Here is a 7882-nt window from a genome sequence, read left to right on the forward strand (position 1 = left end):
CCAGTGGCTGTCGCCCAGCATGAGGATAAAATGAATGTGGTTTGGTGGACCGTGTACATTGTCTGGAGATCCTTGAAGGAAAGATGAGAGATCATAGTGGCATTTAAAATAATAATAATAAAATGGGGGAAAATAGAAGTGAATGCTGAGCTCTTACCATCAAGAACTTGAAGACAGAGACAAGAAGCTTGGCTACAGACACAATCTGCCAGTCAGCCCCTTCCCCTTCTGTCAGCTACCCAACTGACCTGGGTTCACAAATCCGGACCATTCAAGTATGCATTCTAAGCCAACTGTCTTGGATGATGTCATACGATTCCACATTCACCTCCCTTCACACTTAGTACTTCTGGAAAAAGTAGAGTTGTTTTGTTAAGGAGTTCAGCCTGGTTAGTTGCATTTCCATGGGAGAGCAACCTGGCATGTAGAAGGATCCAGATTTAATCCCAGGCATCTCTATTTTAAAAGCATGGGAAAGATCTAAGATCCAAGAGCATTCCTACCAACTATCTAGGGCTGACTCTGCCATTAAGCAGAGTGAGATGGTTGGATGAGGTTGCAGGTATGAGGAGGGGGCAGTAAGGTGTTGGTGGAGACAGCTGCACACCATGCAACTTTCCCCGTGTTCCCAAAGCTAGGCTGCTGCCTTCACGTGTTTTCAGGTTTTAGTGAATCCAGCCCACCATGGTTTAAAAGCTAACTACAATGTTATAGTCAGCCTGCAGAAGAAGTGAGCTTATTCCTAATTACATCACAATCAACTTAGTTATACCTTTGTTACTGGGAAAAATAATCAATTACAAGCAACTAGTTATTTATAATTATCTGTAACTAGTTACTTCTGAACTCTGAAAGCCCCCCAAACCAGTTCCTTTTGGAAAGTCCCTGTGCCCTGTTCATTTCTTTGCTGTAACTTGGCCAGATGACAGAAGCAACAATTCTGTGTTTCCATAGGTCTCTATTTTCCCCTCTTTCCTCCACTTAAAACACTGGAACTGCAATGTAATTTCCACAGGGCAATAAGGCTTCAGAGCAGATGCCTTTTTCCTTGGAAATGACATATCCCTGGACTTCTTGTGCCTGGGATGTCTGTGTGAACCTATATTTCCAGGGTCCCTGGAAAAAGGGACAACATTATTCTGTTCCAGAACCCCTGGAGAAATGGAGGTTCAGCAGCTATAACCTCCAATTATATATTTTAAAAAATCTTACTTTACAATACAGGAACCAGGTCATCATAAATCTTACTTACCTGCAAATGCATTTTCCACATCCACTTATTTAATGGCTAAAGAAACAATGGCCAAAATCCTGTATTTATTTTGTTTTGTTTCATTTTTGCTGAAGAAGATCGTATATTATGCCTATGTAAAGGAAATGATGTCATCAGCAAGGGGAGATTGCTGGTAATTAAAGATTTTATTCTATTTTATAGCTTACACCTTCAGCTGATTTGCAATCAGTCTCGTTGCCAGTAAGCTGGGCAAATCCTGACACTGAAAGGGGGACCTTTTAATTACTGGCATTCTAGTGATGGTGATGACATCATCCAAAAAGGGAAATGCTGGTAATTAAAGAGTTCCTCCCAGGGCTTGCCAGACTTGCTTCCAATGAGACTGTTAGCAGGCTGATTGTGTCAGCCCCCAAACTGAAGGCAGCACACTTTAATTAATCTCTTCATGCCAATGCAATTGTTGCCCTTATAATAATAAATGATAAATCTATTCTCAGAAGAAAATGTGTAACATATATATGTATCAGGCTTGAGACTTAGAAAACCTTGTTTAAGACCTGGAGGTAGGAGTGGTTAGTGAAGTGGCCATATCTGCTTATGGCACTAAATATTTTAGGGCAGTAAGAACTGTAAGAGACTGCAAAGAGCTTCCAAAATTATCTCTCCAAACAGGAGGATATGGTTTAAAATTGTGAAATTCATTGCAAACAGGTGTAATGCACTATGTAAATATGTTTTTAAAAAACAACTCAGTAATACTTGCATAAACTAATGGGTTGGCAGTAACAGACCAAGAAAGGAATCTTGAGACTGCTGTAGACAGCTTGATGAAAATGCCAAACTATCCTCTGTGTGGCTGCTATTTAAAAAGCCAAATGGTCTATTGGGCATAATTAGACAATGCATACAAAATTAAAATTGGCCAATATGAAATATTGTCCTCATATAAATCCACAGTGCAAATCCACATCTGGAATACTGATCACCACAGGGGGGGGGAAGGGGGGAGATATTGTAGACCTAAAGAAGGTTTACGAAACATGAACCAGAATGATTAAGTCCTTATGATGAAAGGTTGCAATATGTGGGGCTCTTTGTTTTAGGGAAACACTGAGCAAATGAGATGTGAAGGAATTGTATAAATGGATGCATGGCATGGGGAGAAAAGATAGGAGGAACTCATCCACAAAAGCTGAATGGTAGGAGATCCAGGACAGACAAAAGAAAGTACTTTTGTTGTATTCACAGAGGCTTTTGTTGGCTTGTGGCAGTGAATAGTTAAATTGTGGGATTCACTGCCTCAAACTGTAAAGACGATTAGCAAATTAGACAGATTAGACAGATTAAAATGGGGATTGAATCCACGAAGATAAAGGCTGTCAAGGGCAACTCATCAGGGCAACTGTGTATCACCTCCAGTATCAGAGTAAGCCCCCGTTTACCAGTTGTTGGGGAATGGGAAATAAGGGGTGCAGTTGCAGTGATTCCCTGCTGGGCAGTTGCCCCAAAGCAACTCATCGGCAAGTGTACACACAGAGTATTGGATCAGATAGACTCTTGGTCTGAAGTGCCATAGCTTTTCTTGTATTAAGTCTGCCCAGAAGTTGAAGAATCAAGAAAACGACTGCACGTTCCTAAGAGAGCTCTCAAGACTGGAAAGAACATTCAGTCAGCCAAGGAAAAGCAAAGATGAAGGTTTCCTACTAACCCTTTGCCAGCCCACTATAAAAGAAAAACAAAGCGGTGAAATGCAAAGAACAGATAAAAGAAAGCATCTTTTGGCACTTTAAAACTGACAAATGTAATCTGATATAAGATTTCATGGGCTGCAAGCCGCTTCTTTGGATGCCCAGAGGAGCATCAGTCAACAGACATTAATACATACATGCACAAATGTCTGTTCACAGGGTTGTGCTTTGTTCTTCTGGAGGAGGGGGGTACAATGCAAAAAGTGTTCAAGACTCTCTGTTGTTTTATGATGAGAGTAACACAGCAGCCCCCTCAGAAATTTCTGAAGAGGAATAAATAAGGTATGTGTTGACAGTAGATTGGATAGGTGAAGTATTAACAGAAACACAGTAGGTGATGACATGAAATATACCTATAAACTGGAAAGCATCGGTACAAGAGCAAGAGGGGCCAGTCCACTTTCCACATGACAGCCCATCCTCCCCATGGGTTTAAAAACATCCTAATTTATTTTTCTCCAGTTGCATTTAGGTGACTTCTGCATACATTCAGCCAGAGATAAACATACACAGGATTGCAAACCAAATATTCTCAGGAGAATACGGAAATCTAGTAATCTACCAGGCTCGAAGTGTAGAGAATCTCCTCATACAAGTCAAGAAGCTGTAAAATGAAGAACATTTCACTTCCATTTCCAAAAAACTTCTCAAACAAAAAAACACTTCAATACTGCATGTCCTAACCAAGGAAAGGGCATGGCTGGATTTGAATTTATTCTTAACATAAAACCTCTGTGCCATTGACAGCTTTCTTCTTCCCCTTTGCATCTCTCATACTTGTATTTTACCTATTTATCCTAGTTAGACTGTTTCTGGATTGATTTATTGAGCCACCACTGGGAAAACAGAACAAATATGTAATGTAAATTCCAGGAGGACTAAAGGTTTATGCATAGAAATATTACTATATATTTAAAAAAAATCATCTTCTGCCCAGATCATGTACAAGGCCAGATGAGCCATCAATGGTCAAGAGCACTAAACTGTTGAGATAAATTAGTTCCGAAGTAATTGCAGAGTGCAAACAGAATTAACAGCAAACAGAACATATTTTGTGGATGTTATTCTTCAAAGATGATTCTGAGTCACAGTATTTTAGTAGGCCCTTCTTCTTCAGTGTGACTCCAGCACATAGAATATCAATGACTGATGGAACATTTCCCCTTGGTTTTCTTACCTCTTGGACTCAATGAAACTACTGCTTAAGAGAAAACACGCCAAGCATGGATTGTTTTTTAGACCATTGAGGCCAAGGTCAGGACACCTTCTGCTGTGATCTCTACTCCAATTATCTTCTCCTCCTCCTCCATTCAGCTTGACTATGAATACTCTGCTGTATCTACAGTGGGGTCTTGACTTGAGAACTTAATCCGTATTGGAAGGCGGTTCTCAAGTCAAAAAGTCTGTAAGTCAAGTCTCCATTGACCTACAGTGCATTGAAAACCGATTAATCCCGTAACAGGCCGTTTTTGTTCCATTTTGGTTTTTTTCTGGTCTGTAAGTCAATTCTCAGGCTGCAAGTCACACCTAAATTTTGCGGCCAGAGAAGTCTGTAACTCAAAAAGTCTGTAAGTCAAGCCGTCTGTAAGTCAAGGGTCCACTGTACCTAGAAGTTCCCAACCTGTGTTCAGATTTACTGTTGCTTGCAGCCAAGCAGGAGTACATAGGACTAAGCTAGAGATAGGATATTTGTATTCATCTCCCATATTCACAGTATAAAATCTCCCATATTCACAGTAAAAAAAGCCTATACTATGAAAATTCAGTGAAATATTTATAGCTCCAAAATATCTTTCAAAGTGTATATTTAATTAAACTTGTATCCACAGAAGCACCAATGCATCTATAACCAGGCACCATGAGTATTGCACAAAGTAATACAATTTTTTACAGGGAAACAGGAAGAAAAATAGTAAACAAGGAAATTATACACAGTGTTCTCATTTCTCTTTGAGTCCATGATAGCGCCCTTGGGATACTGGCGGCATATTGTTTCTATTGTTCATTGCATTCTTGCACTGCAGGCTTGGAAAGATATATGGAAGAAATGCATAAAGAACAAAATGGTGGCAAGCGGGTGCTGCAACTTATGCCTCGCTTGAGGATAAGCCCTGTTTCTCAGTCCCATTTCTTAGCAAAGCAAGAATACTGATGGCTTACCTCAGAAAATCTTGATAGCACAAAAAGAAGAAAATGTGTTATCTTGAACTTGAAGAGCAGAGGCAGTTTTAACATTTGAATATCAACATTGTGATCTGATGTACTGAGAATTTTTTGTGGTATAACAAAGCCTCTGTCAGCGATGTGATGAACTTCCCTAAGAACAGAGAAGGATGGGGCTTTTCATTTGCATTTGCTGCTATTGGTTAGTCTCCTCTGATTCTAGAGCAGCCTAGTCTGATCTCGTACCTTCCAGGTATATTAAGCTACAAATCCCATCATCTGTAGATACTGCCGCCATGGACCTTACTGACTAGGAATGACAGAGGTTGTCAACTGGGCTGGTGAACCTGGGACCACTTTCCAATATTGCTTGACTTCACCTCCCATCATCTTTCATCATTGGTAGTGGTGACTAATGGAAGTTGTAGTTTATCTGCATATGGAGAGCCACCCGTTCCAGTCTTTGAAATAAGCCATGATTCTCTGGTAGCTCACTGAGATAGAAAAAAGAGCAAGAGAGAGAAGAGGAAGAAGTGAGCGAGAAAACAGTGTGGAAGAGTGTGAAAGAGAAAGAGTGGAAGATGGGAATTTGCTTGACTGACTTTGGCAATGTCACTGACCACCACTCTCTTAAGGTCTGCTGCATAGAGGCATTGTTGTTGTTTAGTCGTTAAGTCATGACCCCATGGACCAGAGCACGCCAGGCCCTCCTGTCTTCCACTGCCTCCCGGAGTTGGGTCAAATTCATGTTGGTAGCTTCGATGACACTGTCCAACCATCTTGTCCTCTGTCATTGCCTTCTCCTCTTGCCTTCACTCTTTCCCAACATCAGGGGCTTTTCCAGGGAGTCTTCTCTTCTCATGAGATGGCCAAAGTATTGAAGCCTCAGCTTCAGGATCTGTCCTTCCAGTGAGCACTCAGGGTTGATTTCCTTCAGAATGGATAGGTTTGATCTCCTTGCAGTCGAGGGGACTCTCAAGAGTCTCTCCAGCACCACAATTCAAAAGCATCAGTTCTTCGGCTGTCGGCCTACTTTATGGTCCAGCTCTCACTTCCATACATTGCTACTGGAAAAACCATAGCTTTGACTATGTGGATCTTTGTCAGCAAGGTGATGTCTCTGCTTTTTAAGATGCTGTCAAGGTTTGTCATCTCTTTCCTCCAAAGGAGCAGGTGTCTTTTAATTTCGTGGCTGCTTTCACCACCTACAGTGATGGAGCCCAAGGAAGTAAAATCTGTCACTGCCTCCATATCTTCCCCTTCTATTTGCCAGGAGGTGATGGGACCAGTGACCATAATCGTAGTTTTTTGATGTTGAGCTTTAGACCATTTTTGGCACTCTCCCTCTTACACTCTCATTAAGAGATTCTTTTAATTACTCCTCACTTTTGGCCATCAGAGTGGTATCATCTGCATATCTGAGGTTGTTGATATTTCTTCCGGCAATCTTAATTCCAGCTTGAGATTCATCCAGTCCAGTCTTTCGCATGATGTATTCTGCATTTAAGTTAAATAAGCAGGGAGACAATATACTGTACTGTACAGCCTTTCTCCATAATCCAGTGCATGTTAGCAATTTGGTCTCTAGTTGCTCTGCCCCTTCAAAATCCAGCTTGTACGTCTAGGAGTTCTCGGTCCACATACTGCTGAAGCCTACCTTGTAGGATTTTGAGCATAACCTTGCATTGGGCACCCCCAAAGATTCCTCTAGAAGAAATGTGGCCTTTAACAGAAAAAAAATTCTTTATACTTGCTTCAAAGGATTCCTTTTACAGTGGTGTGGATAACAGGAACTCCTTTTTGAAGCCCTGCTACTTCCCTCATCAAAATCTCCTCCCCCCCACCCCCACAACTGTTATTTAACCCACCAGGGAAATCAAGCAGGCATCTGTCTTCTTTCCTGCTGTGGGTGTAACATGACTCTGGTGGTGGTGATGGTGGTCTTTATATCTGGGAAACAATGCAAAAAGAACATTGTTAACTGTCTTCCCCCAACTCTAATCAATATCAGATTTCACTTTGGGGTCTTCCAGGAGGACCATTTGTGCTCCTAAATAAATCTGATCCTGTACTGATGTTGTCCATTCACATGGCATTCTCCTCAACCCAGTTAGTACACTGATATTTTCCATGGCTTTCATTGGGCTTTTTTGTCCCTCCTGCAAAGCATAGTTTATTTTTTGTCATGATTTGTTCTGGGGAGTGAAATTTAGTGCAATGGCACCTCCCATTTTTAAGTTGTTTCCTTGACCAGAGCCTATCACTTCAGCTACTTTTGATTAGTTCATGCTAATCAGGTATCTGATCAGTATCTGAGGAATGAGCCTTGATAGGGCTGGTCAAACTGATTTGTGCAAAAGCAAACTAAACAGTGTTCATGTGGGGGGGAAAGGACACACCCTTGACAGGATCTTTGATTCCTGCTACTTTGGTATTTTCTTAAACTATTTCATTTAAACAATGCTTCTCTTAATTTTCTTTGGGACATCAGCATATGGCTGACTGCCTCCCTGCAAATGGAACTGCTACCTGTACTTCATAGGCAGGATGAATGAGGTTGCCAACCGCTAGAGAGGCCCGGAAAGAACAAGAACCCAGGCCTTCTCCGTGGTTGTCCCTCAACTGTGGGGAAAAAACTTCCCTCCAAAATTTACCTGCCCCCTATCTTGGTAACTTTCAATAAATCCTTGAACACTTTCTTATTCAGGCAGGCTTTTCTAACTATTCCATCTAATAG

This window comes from Pogona vitticeps, chromosome 1 (assembly GCF_051106095.1).
Source record: "Pogona vitticeps strain Pit_001003342236 chromosome 1, PviZW2.1, whole genome shotgun sequence".
Taxonomy (NCBI): domain Eukaryota; kingdom Metazoa; phylum Chordata; class Lepidosauria; order Squamata; family Agamidae; genus Pogona; species Pogona vitticeps.